Source organism: Ictidomys tridecemlineatus, chromosome 3, assembly GCF_052094955.1.
Source record: "Ictidomys tridecemlineatus isolate mIctTri1 chromosome 3, mIctTri1.hap1, whole genome shotgun sequence".
NCBI classification, from domain to species: Eukaryota; Metazoa; Chordata; class Mammalia; order Rodentia; family Sciuridae; genus Ictidomys; species Ictidomys tridecemlineatus.
Window position 1 is genome coordinate 87,982,801 of NC_135479.1, and position 14,199 is coordinate 87,996,999.

General features: G+C 35.8%; 1 protein-coding gene across 13 annotated transcripts in view; it reads right to left on the reverse strand.

The window, feature by feature from the left end:
* The window catches only part of Tfdp2 (transcription factor Dp-2), a 161,985-nt gene that overhangs the window by 55,177 nt on the left and 92,609 nt on the right, over positions 1–14,199 (reverse strand). Inside the window, exon 2 of one of the 13 annotated variants that reach the window (XM_021728290.3) lies at positions 7,039–7,103. The exons of the other annotated variants lie outside the window; for them this stretch is intronic. The gene's annotated coding sequence lies outside the window, so the exon portion shown is untranslated. The remainder of the gene's footprint in view (positions 1–7,038; positions 7,104–14,199) is intronic. 13 annotated transcript variants of the gene reach the window in all.

Consider the following 14,199-nt stretch of genomic DNA (forward strand, 5'->3'; position numbering starts at 1 on the left):
AAGAAGACTTACTGGAAACCCATAGTATTGTTATAATGAATATATTAGTTCTGATGAATAACTAATCAGTTATGTTTTATAGAAAATCTATAAAATAAATAGTTCCAGTCTATTGGATTTTTAGTCTTTTAGAGGAAAGAAATACTTTGAACACATTAGTACAAATCCTAGTTCACACTGAAAGTTGAGAGATCTTTAGCAGACTCAGAGAATTAAAAAAACGTATGACGTATGAAAAGTAAAATGAAGATTCAAATTCTTTATAGTAAAAACATTTATACCAAAAGTACATATATTTTCAAAATGTCAAATTGGTAGCTTCTCCTACACAAACACTTTCATAACAGTAAAGAAAAAAGCCAGGCACAGTGGCACAGGCCTGCAATCTGAGCTACTCAGGAACCTGAGGCAGTAAGATTCCAAGTTCAAGGTCATCCTGGGTAATTTAGCAAGACTGTCTCAAAACACAAAGGGCAGGGAATATTAGCTCAGTAGTAGAAAGTCCCAGGGTTCAATTTCCAATACCTCAAGTAAAAGCAAAATATATATTTTCTAAATGATGCCAATTATTGATGCTGCAAACAGTAAAATCTATATTTTCAAGCGATTTCAACACTTTACATTTCAAATTAATATAGCAAAGTAGTAGCAAAAAAAAAAAAAATCCCCAAAGTGAAAAGCCAATTTTCCAAACTACAATATCAAATACTAAACTCCTATGGACAAACTTTAGTTTATCAGTGTTTCTTCTACAAGATGCCAGTGTAACTGAAGAAAAGGAGCTCACCCGGGAAGTAACCGAAAGAGGACAACACTGAAACCGGGGGAAATGAGCGCTTAGACCAGAACTAGAAAGACATGGTCTTCTCAGTCTCTTCCTAAGATGGCCATGTCCTTACTTTTCCAAAGCTTGACCACACTCCTTAATCTCCTTTTTCACCTTGTAACTCTCAGCAGATTCCTGTACCTCCCGTAGGAAGGAAATCAGGCCATCAGGCAAAATTACTGCTTGTAATTTATTATTAGTAGTACTATTCTATTTCTCTCTGAATGGAAATGTCCCTTGATCTCATAGAAATGAGGTCTTCTCTCTCTGTTCTATGCTTTATACTAATGGGTGTGACTTCACCCATCAAAGATGCACTCTATCATGAATTTTCAACTATTCCATTAGCTCCTTCCTTCCCTTCAGTTTCTCTCTCTCTCTGTCCATTTGATACTATAGATCATTTTCCTCAAATTTCATATTAAATACAATTCTTCATCTTTCTCATGTCCAATCAGCAAGGCTTAGTATTCAAATCTGCCTCTCCTTCAGGTTCTCACTGATACATGACTGAGCAGTGGCATATTATCTTCATCTACACAGTGATGCAATTGAGAAAACAACCTTCACTCAACCCCTTCTTCTTTCAAATGACCACCACACTCTATTTATTATCTCCTTACTCTGGTTCCTTTATGCTGCTGGAACTTGTTTAATCTGGAACTTCATAGTATATGGTTTGGACATAGCAACCCTCCAACACAGTGGTTCACAAACCCTGGCTGTGATCCCACTAGACAAGCAATAACCAATGCCTATGCTCGGGATCTGAGGTGAACTTGGGCATGAAACTGGTAAAGTTCTCCAGATGATTCCAACGTGCAGTCAGGGCTGAGCACCAATGCTCTCACTGGATATCCCACCTCAAGCAGTCTTCCTTACCACCCAATACATCTCTAACAAGCCAGTCTTTCAACTGGCAAAACTGTTCTGATATTCTACTAACTCAAGGTCTTCAAAGACTCTACACTTCCTAAATACCTCTAAAGGCTCCTAAAAATGACACAAAAGCTCCAGTCAAAGATTTCAGCCCTGTCTCTTTCCCAGTTTCACCTTCAGCTACTCCCTTCACATGCACCCTGCACTTCAATCAGATCAAACACTGTGCAATTCCACCAAGGCCCCCAGACAACCTCCTTGCTTTGGAGTACAACTTTCCCTCTGCTGGGAAGACCCTTTCTGCTAGTCAATGACTGTGAGTACTTCAAGCTAAATATACAACTGTCCCTTGATATCTGTGGGGGCGAAAGGCTCCAGGACCCCCACCTCCACCCCATGGATACCAAAATCTATAGTGCTCAAGTCCCTTTTATAAAAAGGCACAGTAATTGCATTTAACCTGCCTGTACCCTCCTGTACATATTAAATCATCTCTCAATCATGCACAATGCCTAATACAACAGAAATGCTATGCAAATGCTTGTTGTACTATATTATATAGGAAATGATGGCAATTTTAAAAGGTCTGTACATATTCAGTATAGACCTTTTCATTTTTTCCATTTTCAGTTCATGGTTAGTTGAACCTGTGGATACAGAGGATCGACTATATTCCATATCATTTTCTGGGAGATTATTATGTCTGTTCCACAGTCTGTTCCAGAGGCTTCCTGGCTTCCAACACACACACACACACACACACACACACACACACACACACACACACAGAGACATGCATAAAATTTTAAAAAATTAAAAATTCATATAAATATATATAATATGTATAAATGTCAATGCTTAAGACAACAGTGTAAAATAGATTCTATAAGAGAGGTTGAGAGACGTTAGATCATTTGTTACAAGATCCCACAACTTGTGAACATCATGGTTCCACCTCAAAACTCCATCTCCACCTTCTCCTTAAAAGCTGTCCTCAGCCTCTGTGGCCTAGGTCCTGGATGTCCCTCTTCAGGCTTCTCATAAAACCCACTGCTTACCTGCAGATCTCCTGTCAGTGGGCTAGGTCTCTAAGCTTGGTATCCCAGCACCTAGTTTAGTCCCTCACACAAAATAGGGACTAAACTAGGTGCTGGGATAGCATAGTTTATAGTTATTTGATCAGCATAGTTTGGAATGACTACCTTTCCTAATCTGGAAGCCAAAATTCCTGTAATGCTGTCCACATCAAACACTTTGTTGTCTTTCTCAATAGAAATCATAACTCGGAGTTCGAAATCAACTAAAATGCTACATCCTTAATTTTATTTTAAAAACCTAGTATTATCAAATAAAGATTCCCTGTAGTGTAACTGTGCAACCGATTTTTTTCATAAAAAGTATATCTTATCATTTGCTAAAGATTTTTAAGGTTATTATTAAAACTCCCCCCAAAATGGTATTCATCTGTTGAAGAACCCACATAAGTGGAAAATAATAATCTATGAGTCTGCAGTTATGGCATTGAGAGACATGAACCCCAAACTTGATTCCAGGTAGATCCACCATAGATCCCTGTAGGGAAGAATAAAGCCCTGAAAAGGTGTAGCCCTCAGCTGCTAGTTTTTAAGTGAACCTACTGCTGCTGAGTGTTTAAGATGAGATCATCTCTGCTATACTACATCAGAAGCAAAAGTAAAAACCTGCAAAAAGAATGAAGAAGAAACACAAAAAAATAAGTAAGGTTAGGGAACAGACTGATCCTACTTAAACCGACACTAAAAGAAAACAAAGACTATAAATTTTTAGATAAAATAAAAAGCATTAAATCCAGAACTGAAAAGGAAACACATTAGTCCAGTTAATACCAAAAGAATTTAGAGAAAACTTAACAAATTTGACAAACTGATTCTAAAGCATATGTGAAAGAGTAAAGGCAGAGAACAGCCAAGGAAAATTTTTAAAGGAATAATGGGGCAGAGATGAACTTCAGCCAACCAGATCTCAAAAGGATTACAAAGTTACAGTAATTGAAATAATGTGGTATTGTCAAAGCAGATAAAGGAATTGACAAAACAAACTGAAGTCCAGAAATTACTTCATTCACATATGAAAAATTTGTATGTAGTAAATTAGTATCTCAAACTGATGAAGAAAGAGCAAATTACTAGGACAAGTATTGTCCATGTGGACAAAAGAAACTTCAGGTTTCAGTTTCTCACCTTGTACAAAAATAATTTTATTTTAATAAAAATATCAAAAGCCATAAAAGCATTTGAAGAAAGACATATAGTATTTTTATAATTTGGGGATAAGGATGTTATAGAATTTAGAAATAGTAAAAGATTGATATATTGATCACTTTAAAACAAAAGTTTTGCCAGGCTAAGTGTAATCCCAGAGGCTCAGGAGGCTGAGGCAGAAGGATTGTGAGTTCAAAGCCAGCCTTAGCAAAAGCAAGGCAGTAAGGGCTGGGGTTGTAGCTCAGTGGTAGCGTGCTTGCCTAGCATGTGTGAGGCACTGGGTTCAATCCTCAGTACCACATATAAAAATCAATAAATAAAATAAAGGTATAAAAATACAATAACATTATTAAAAAAAAAGCAAGGCACTAAGCAACTTTTATTTAGAGACGCTGTCTCTAAATAAAATACAAAATTGGGCTGGAGATGTGGCTCAGTGGTCAAGCATCCCTGAGTTCAATGCCTGGCTCCCCAAAAATAAAAAGTTTTCTGTAGAGCAAAGACCCAACAGACTTCAATAAAGATAGTCAAGCTGGTAAAGAAATTTGCAATTCATATATCATTACTATCCTTTAAAAATTATTATTATCCTTTAAAAAATTATTTAACCTCTCCTTATAAATCAGTAAGAAAAAAGACAATAATCCAACATGAGAATATCTCAGTACACAAAGAAATACAGTGCCAGAGACGGCATAAGAGGTGCTCAACTTTACTCAGAAGGACACATTTAAATAGGTAACAAACACCCAGTCACCTGAAACTTCAGCCTGTTACGAAGAGGTCAACCAAATCAAGTTCAAACAATTTTTCCTAATGTACTTGGCCTTAATTCATAACCCCTTTGCAGGAGAAGCCTGATACTGCCCCAAAACTAATTCCTGGCACTTGGTATATTTATTAAAAACAAAAATTTTAAGAGTTGCCTGGATTTTAGTTCTGAAATTTTCCTTAATTAACTAAATGAGATCAACCACCTGGGGAGTGACTAAAAAACACGCCAAATCTCAACACAGGCACACAACTTGGCTCAAATTCTATTTCAATTTCTTGAGTATCTGGAATCTTTTTGTTTTCCATTAAAATCATCTAGACGCCAAAGAGTTCTTTCTCTCAAAAATGTTTAAAAGGTTCAAGTTATAATTTATCACCTTGACTATGTCCTAAAATAAAACAATTCAGTAAATAATTTTGTCTGTATAATGCCAGTATAAATTACTCTTTCACAGCACTGACTTTCTGAAAAAGATGATGATGATGATGATTTGCCTTAATTAGGGCTAGGAAAAACCTTCAGCCAAACCTTTATCACATCCTCCTAAAGTAACTAAGTTAGTAACTCAATGTAGGTAAGAATATGCTTTTTGATGGGCTCATAAATCTCTCAAATTAGAAGTAGTGGGCTGTCCCATATGTACAGGTCTAGCTTCACAGCACAAGCTAACTCACAGCCCCAAATAACAGTTTAAAGTCATCTAGACTGTGGTAGTATGTTCGTCAAACTCACAAAGCTCTGGGCTATCAATTCTACTGTGTGTAAATTATATCTTAATTTTTTAAATGATGAGAAAAGTGACCTAGGTAAACTCATATCTATCAGTAAGATACTGATTACAGATTATGCCATCCTCTTGTTTTTCCTCATCCGTTACCTCAGCTGGTACTTTCTAAATAAACAGTTCATTTACTTGTCTAAATTACATCTCTCATTACAGTCACTATTATTGTATTTTATTTAGTATATATTTATCCTATTCTTTATATTTACCTTATTCTTTATATTTACTTTTTGGTACCAGAATTGAACCCAGGGGTACTTGACAACTAAGTCACATCCCGAACCCTTTTAATTTTTTATTTTGAAATAGGGTCTTGCTAAGTTGCTTAAGGTCTCAATAAACTGGTGAGGCTGGACTGGAAGCAATCCTCCTGCCTCAGCCTTCCCAGTCACTGGGATTACAGGTGTGTCCCTTTCAAAAGTTTTCTGTACCACTGCAACCTTTCTCCCTCTGATACAAAATTCTCATTAACACATAAAACATGGATTATTTCTTTCATCTCAAAAAAAAAAACTTCTTGACCATGCATAGTGCTCCAGCTACCACTCATTCTTATTGCTCTCTACAATGAAACTACTCACAAAATGATATTTGTGACATTTCCACTTCTCCACTTCTAAGCTTCTCTTGAATCCCCTCCCATTTCCCTCTATAATTCCACTGAATAAGCTCTTGTCAAGATCATCCCCATGTTGCTGGACCTAATGGTCAAGTCTCAGCTTTTACCTTGATCACATTCTCTATTTGGCATGCAAGCCACCATCCCCTCTTGGTTCTCCTGCTAACCCACTGTCTCTGTTCCTTCTCAACTTGGTTTCTGGCTCCTCTTCTCCATTCAGGGATCCTTAAGTTCAGTCTTCCAACCTTTCCTGTCAAACTTTCCTCACTGGATGAGATCATCTACATCTCAGGGTTTTAGATACACTGAAAACTCCCATATATTTCTCTGGAGTAAACCTCCATCCTGAACTTCAGATTCACATATCCAGTTGTCTTCTCATATTTGCATTTTGAGGTCAAAAGATACCTCTAATTTAACACATCCAAAATCTAGCCCTTGAACACCCCTCTACCCGCCCCCCCACACACACACACAGTACATCCAGAAACTGTCTTCTTCCACCTCTCTCCTCTTCTCAGGAAACATCAACTCTGTTCTTTGTTCATATCAAAAAGATCATGTTTCCTCCTCTTTCTCTCATATCCCACATTCAAACCATTCATGAATCCTGTTGGCTCTATCTTTAAAACACACCTTGAGCACACCATTTCCCTCAGACTCCATACTACCACTCTGGTCAAAGGCTCTGGGTAAACTATTGCAATAACTCCCTGATTCACCTCCTGCTTGTGCATATTCTCACCCACAACTCTTGTTTCCATGCTAATACAGTAGTCACTGGACACATAAGACTACCGCGCACTTGAAATGCAGTTAGTGTAACTGAAGAACCTAAATTTTAAACTTATTTAATTTTATTACTTTAAATTTTAAGACTAAAGCAAAAGTATTTTTCCACTAAATACAACTTACCTGTTTTGGTAGTATTACATTTCACTTCACTGTTGAAGATTTAGTCATCTAAATTGTGATGTGCTCTAAGTGTAAAATATACATCAGATTTTGAAGACAAGACAAAAAAACTATATATAAAACTATAATAATTACTATCAGTAATAACATTAATATTAATAAAAATAATGTAGCACTAACAATAACAAATAACATTAATAATGTTTACATAGATTTCTTGTTAAATGATAATGTCTTGGGAAAATGGCTTGGCAAATGTTTGGGTCAATCAGAATCTATTCTTCTCAAAATAAAAAATAAAAAGGGCTGGGGATATAGTTCCAGGTAAAGTGCCCCTGGGTTAAATGCCCAGGACCAAAAAATAAAATAATAATAATAATCTATCCTTAAAATTAATTTTATATGTACTTTACCCTAACCTATCTTCATAAATGAAACAGATGCTAATTACTCAAAATGGATTTGAAAAGAAAGTGAATCCAAAATGGACATACCAAAGCTTCGAGATACGTAAGATACAGTATATTCTTGTGTAATATTCACTCATGGGGTGGGAATAAAGGTAATACATACTTATACATAAAGGTAAATACATAGTTATTCTAGCTTCATAGTTATTAATAGTTATTCTAGCTTCCTTCATTTTTATGTTTAGATATACTCCAAAATCATCTTCTTAGAAGATAGTTTTCATGGCATTTACTAAATAGTATAGCTATAATACACATTACCTATCTGCACATTTATCACTCTGTGCTCTATTTTGTTGCTTTTTTGTTTTCTTTTTGCAAAAAGTCAGGATTGAACCCCAAGTTACATTCCCAGCCTATTTTGTAACATTTGTACTCAACATGTTCATCAAAGTTCTAGGATTAAACCTGCATGCAATTATCATTATTATATTTTGATCTTGCTTGATCACAATAGCACCATAATTAAGAGGGGGTAAGAAAATGAAGATCAAAGTTCATGGTACCTCCAGGCATTGTGATTAAAGTGACCTCTGGAACCTCCCCCTCAGTGTACAGTTTCAAAATGGAAATCAAGCATCCTACCATGCATAGATAAGGATAGAAGATCTGAAAGGTCGTCCTATATGTCAAAACCATAGAAGCAAAAGCCTGGGTGTTTTTGCAGCTGTTGCAGCACAGGAAGCACTCAAGATTCCCCCAAATGGGGCCACTGTTGAGGTTGGATCTGGAATGTCCTCTAGGGCTCAGGTATGGAAGGCTTGATCCCTAATACTGGAATATTCAGAGGTGGGGCTTTGGAGAAGCAGATCTTGAGGGCTCTGATTCATCAATAGATTGATCTACTGGGGGGTTTATCACTGAACAAACTATTGGGAGATGGTGGAAACTGTAGGAGGTGGGGCCTAGCAGGAGGAAGCAGGTCCCTGGGGCCTGAGTACCTCTTGTTCCAAGCCACTGGTGGCACACTCTGCTTTCTGGCTGCCAGGAGGTAAGCAGCTCTGCTCTGCAGTGCTCTGTCATCAAGTTCTGCCTCAACACAGGTCCAGACACAAAGGAGCCAAGTGAACACATAATAAAACTTCGGAGTCCGTGATCTTTCCTCCTCTAAGCTGACTTTCTCAGGTGGGTTGTGAGTGGTGGAAAGTTAACTAACACAGATACCCAGCCAGAACCTACCTGTCCATGAACCAAGGAAAGGACCCTTAAAAGGCCCTAATAAGTAGCAGCTCTGTAGCTCAAAGGTCACACTTCCTCAGGGCTGGGGTTGTAGCTTAGTGGTAGAGTGCTTGCCTGGCATGTGTGAGGCACTAGGTTCGATTCTTAGCATCGCATATAAATAAATTTAAAATAAAGGTTCATTGACAACTAAAAATATTTTTTTAAAAGGTCATACTTCCTGAAGGGATCCACACATTTTATTTCAGACTTTCTTATATACCTACTTTTCATAAAAAGACTCCATCTGTTCTTTTAGCTTTGGTAAGCAATTTTCCTTGAAGGATATCTTTTAAAATAACTATCTAGCTCCCCTTTTCTCTTGTATCTACAGCCATAAATGTTCTGGATGCTTCAGTTTGAAGAGAGAAAAAGTTCTTTCTCTATCTTCCCACGTGCCAAGATTTAAACAGTGCTTCTTCATTTCTTAAGCAAATTTCTTAATTCAAGCTATGGTGTTTGGACTATTTTAATTGGGTTCATTTAGTTCATTAAACCTCAAAGCTAAAATACCTTAGAAGTAATTTAGTCCCTCCTCACTAAATCTCTTGCGAGAACAATCTCTCTCTCTCTCTCTCTCTCTCTCTCTCTCTCTCTCTGTGTATACATATACATACACAAACTTTTTTTTAAACGTTTAGTTATAGATCTTCATTCATTGACTGCAGGAGAACATCAACATTCTAATTAAGGTGTTTTTAAAGTATCACAAATGGTATAATGAATTCTGTTATGTATAATTATAATGCACCAATGAGGGCTGGGGTTGTGGCTCAATGGTAGAGCGCTCGCCTAGCATGCATGAGGCACGGGGTTGGATACTCAGCACCACATAAATGTAAAATGAAGACATTGTGTCCACCTAAAACTAAAAAATAAATATTTTTTTAAAAATAATGCACCAATGAATAATAAATTAAAATAAGAAAATAAAAGTATCTAAAAAAACAATAGCAAGGGCACATTAATGCAGGAGAATTTAGCCAATATGCCTCAGAGTTTCAAACAAATATCTGGAATCAATATTTGCTATCTACTCACTGCTTTCTTTTACATCTAATTTGAATTGTCTACTTTCTCCTATCTAGGAGTGGGGGTGTAAGGGGATGATATAGTGGTAACTCTGCTAGCACTTTTTGGCAATCCCAAAGAGCAGAAAGTAACATGCTGCTGTATTAAGTATGATGGTTTTGCAATTGTGACTGTGGTTTGCTAAGTATATTTGTGACACTGTGGATTATGACACACTTTTTTTTGTTGTTGTTATTGTTACCTTGTTCAGTCAAGGAAATCTTTTAATTCTTAATTTTCTCATTTCTCTTCCATCTGCCTAATTAAAATTTTCTATTTTTGGACAACATATCTTCTGATTAATAGTTTAGTAAGTTTACTATATGCCCTCAAACAATTTGGTTCTTCCACTGCTTTGGAGCCAATTCTTCCCAAACATGCCTGGTCACAGCATGCACTGGAAGGCGTAAGGCCTCCCGTATTCAAAATACATGCTGCCAGGCTCCATGGCAGACGGCTCAAGAATCAGAAACTAGGTGGAAATTCATACTGCTAACAAGTGCCTCACATGATTTTTGTAATCAGCAACACTGCTTCAAATTCTGTTTTTCTTGGTTTAAATTGAGGAATTAATAGAGTATAAGTAGACTTTTTCTACTACACTGAACTTACTTTTCATTTTAAAAAGAGAAAGGGCTTTCTTCAATCTCTTCTACAGATGTCCTAATTTCTCCCTTTCCATCTCTCCAACCCCTGCAGTGCAGTGGACTGAACCTGGGGCCTCACATGTGCTAGGCAGCTGTCTATCACTGAGCTACATCCCTAGCCAGATGTTGTCTTTTCTTAATGTTTAGTCCATTTTCAACCTCTACTTTAGCTCTGTCACCACAGCCAATACACCCACCAGATGGCAAGTACACATTGTTTACAGGCCTAGTAAAAGAGAACAAGAAGAAAGCAGCACATTTTTATCTCACACTAACAGACATTGAGTGGCTGAAATAGATCAAGGGAGTTGGGCGCAACCACAGGATCAGAATTTATGAGTATTAAAGAGTGCTTAATTAGAAGTCATTCCCATGAAGAAACTCTCAACCCATTCTTAGATGGTAAACAGACAGTATTAATGAATACATCATTTTAAATTTATAGTCAAGTGAGATACTCTTCTAGTATATATAAAAGGTGACAATGACTACAAACAGATCTTAAAAAGTTGAAGATTCTTAAGTAAGTATGAAACTTTAGAATACACACACATAGACCAAGGAATATCCATGAATTAAAGAGGTTCAAAACCATTCTTTTCCATAGAAAATTTTTTAAAAAGAGGATTACTTGTACATTACCAAACTAAGTACAAGTAGCTCATTCAAAATTGCAGTAAAGTATTGATGTTCTATTTGTGATACTACCTAAATTTTTAAAAAGATGATGAATAGCAAGGAATCTTAGTTAGATATCCATGTCAGCCAAACCTTCTTGTATTAAAAATTAATCCACTAAAAGATTTTTAAAAGCGTTTAGTTTGTATGTTTTTTGTTTTTAATAAATAAGCTCTGTGTCTACCAGGCAAAAAGTACTCAGTTACTGTTTTATTGTTGTTGTTGTTTTTCCCATTTTTTGTCACACAAACTGTCAAGAGAGTTGTCAAATTTTCACCACAGATAAGCAAAGTGCCAAAACCAAAATTCCCTGTTGATGGTCTCCAGCCTTGGAGCTACCATCTAAAAATTTAATAGAAAACTGGTTGCTTGAAACCTGAGAGGAAGAAACAATGTTCTTACACAATAGGTTCTTGGACCTGTGCAAAACCAGCTAACTAGGGCTGGGATTGTGGCCCAGTGGTGGAGCGCTTGCCTAGCGTGCATGAGGTTCGATCCTCAGTACCACATAAAATAAATAAACATATTGTGTTTATCTACAACTAAAAAAATGTATTTTGAAAAATGCTAACTGATAATATACCCGAAGCACTGTATTCAAACTGTTTTGCTTACTCCTGAACAATGCAAAAGAGTTTCTTTTTGTTGTTGTTATTGTTTTCCGAAAAATACAGGCATCAAACAAATCTTCCCTCTTATTCCCACTCTGAAGACGAAAAATGTCTAAGTAGTCATTAATTATTTCTAATTGCATACGTATATGTAAGGCAGAGAGAACACCAACATGCTGCTCTGCAAGTGTCTGACCTTCGGATAATGAATAGGTTAGACACAGATTCCCAAAAAGATCTGAGTTTTGTGCTCAAGTATTCACATACAAAGGAAGACTCACAGGTACCTCGCTCCTGAAATCTTCTTTCATTATATATTTTAAATAGTGATATCAATTGTAATAGAAAGTATCTATTAAAATTAGTTATTTAGGAATTACCTCTCCATAGTAGCTGAATTTTGAAATATTTTTGTTTTGTTTTTTCTTCAGATACTGCTGACCCATTTCTAGGTATCAACTTGCTTGCTTGGTTTCTCATACAGAGAGTAGAAATTCACAGTATAATAGAAATTGGTCTGTCACATAAGGCATATATCTACACTATAATAAAAATGCACGCATGTTTGTTTTTCCACCATAATTTGAATACACACAATGATTCCATGATCATTTACATCAAAAGAGATAGTGGGAATTCATTTTAAAATAATTGGAACTGACTTGTTCTTAATTTCTTAATTTGATACTTTCTTAATTTGAAGGATTAACAGACCCAACTGTTTCTGTATTGCTATGGCTGGTGTTCTGTCTTCCTTGATAAGTTACTTCTGTCCTGTTTACATTTATAATAGAAATGACACACATTTTTGATAACTACAAACCATGATGCTATCATAGTTACATATCCTACTTGGGGTTACCAATTTTTTTAAGGCTGTCTATTCCATCAAAATTTACATTCTTTGGTTAAAATTGTAAGTTTTTACTTGAGTCAAATGTAAAAATTGCTTTTAAACTACACATAAGCTATTTTGCTTCTCTTAGGAAAGAAACTAAACTGCTACACATTGCTATTCCTTAAAAAAGCAAAATGTATATAGATTTAGAATCTTAAATCTTAGAGCCAAAGAAATTTTTAATAATTGCTTGACAGTTGATGTCTTTTGCAGTCTTTTTAGACCAATTAAATATTTAGAAAACTGTATAATATTTGACCCATACAATTTTAACTACAGCTTGAAGAATATTTTTGGCTAGTGTATTTCGCTACTAATTTTACAGTGAGAATGTGGCAGGAATGTAATAGAGACCTAATATGTGCATGATCTGAGGTTCAGCACTGATTTTTCAAGAGCTAACTTCAAGAAATGCATAAAGTTGCAATGTGTATTAATGCAAACTGTACAAGAGCACAGCACTTCTCTTTGTGTCACTTGTAAAAGGAAAGGATTTTACTTTACTCATTATGAATTCCACACATTCAAAAGCTATTTCTTAAAAATTTTGACTGCTTTCATTATACACACATTGCTTCCAGGCTCTTCTCTCCTGCTCTTTCCAAAATCCCCCTTTCTATCAGCAACCAATCTAAGCTTATAATCTTTCTTTTTAGAGGCAAACTACAATGTATCATTTCAGTTACACCCAAAATATTTCTCCCACATTTCTTATTTGAAGGTCTTTGGGACAAGTCTCACATTTTTCATAGAAAAGGAAATGATCTACTAATGAATGCAACTGACGTTTCGTAATTCAATTTCATTTTAAGCCTCTGTACCTACTGTGTAATTACAAAGATTTTGCAACCTATTTCCTATCTATTTTCATGGCCTAGGTTTTTAAAAAATATTAAATGATCTAATGATCCACTTTTCCACAACTTAAATGCACCAAAATTAACTTTCTTACATTTTCATTATACACAATTTTGAAGATTTTTTAAAAGCCTCTTTTTGTTTATCTAATGCTGAGTTTGAAATGCTGAACATAAAAGAATAAATTTAAAATAATTTCTAAATGGCTGTTTTATTTATTCACTGATTAAGTCAGATTTATCTCTCACACACACCCATTCCAGCTACTGCCAGTTTTGAATGAAACAACCTCAATTGTAACAGAAGAAACATCTGTTGCTTTTTTCTTCACCAGGGCTTTCCTAACTGAAAGAAAGGCTCTCCGCCTGACCTCCTCTCCCACTCTCCCTCCCCACCCACACCAAGTTCCTTACAACTTTAAGTAAATGCATTATTTAAAATATTACTGCATCTATTAAAAATGTTATAGCCTATTCAGAAACATTCACATCCTTATTAAAGTTCCAAAAAGACCTAGTGCCATATACATTTAAAAACAAATAAACAAACAAACAAACATGTGCCTGATAAAATACAAATTGTAACTAAAATGTAGACTTCAAGGGCATACTTGAAATGATCAACTCAATCAAGTTGTCACACATTCCTGCCTCACTAAGAATTGTTTAGGTATAAGATTTTCGTCACAGTATCCACACTCATATAGCATC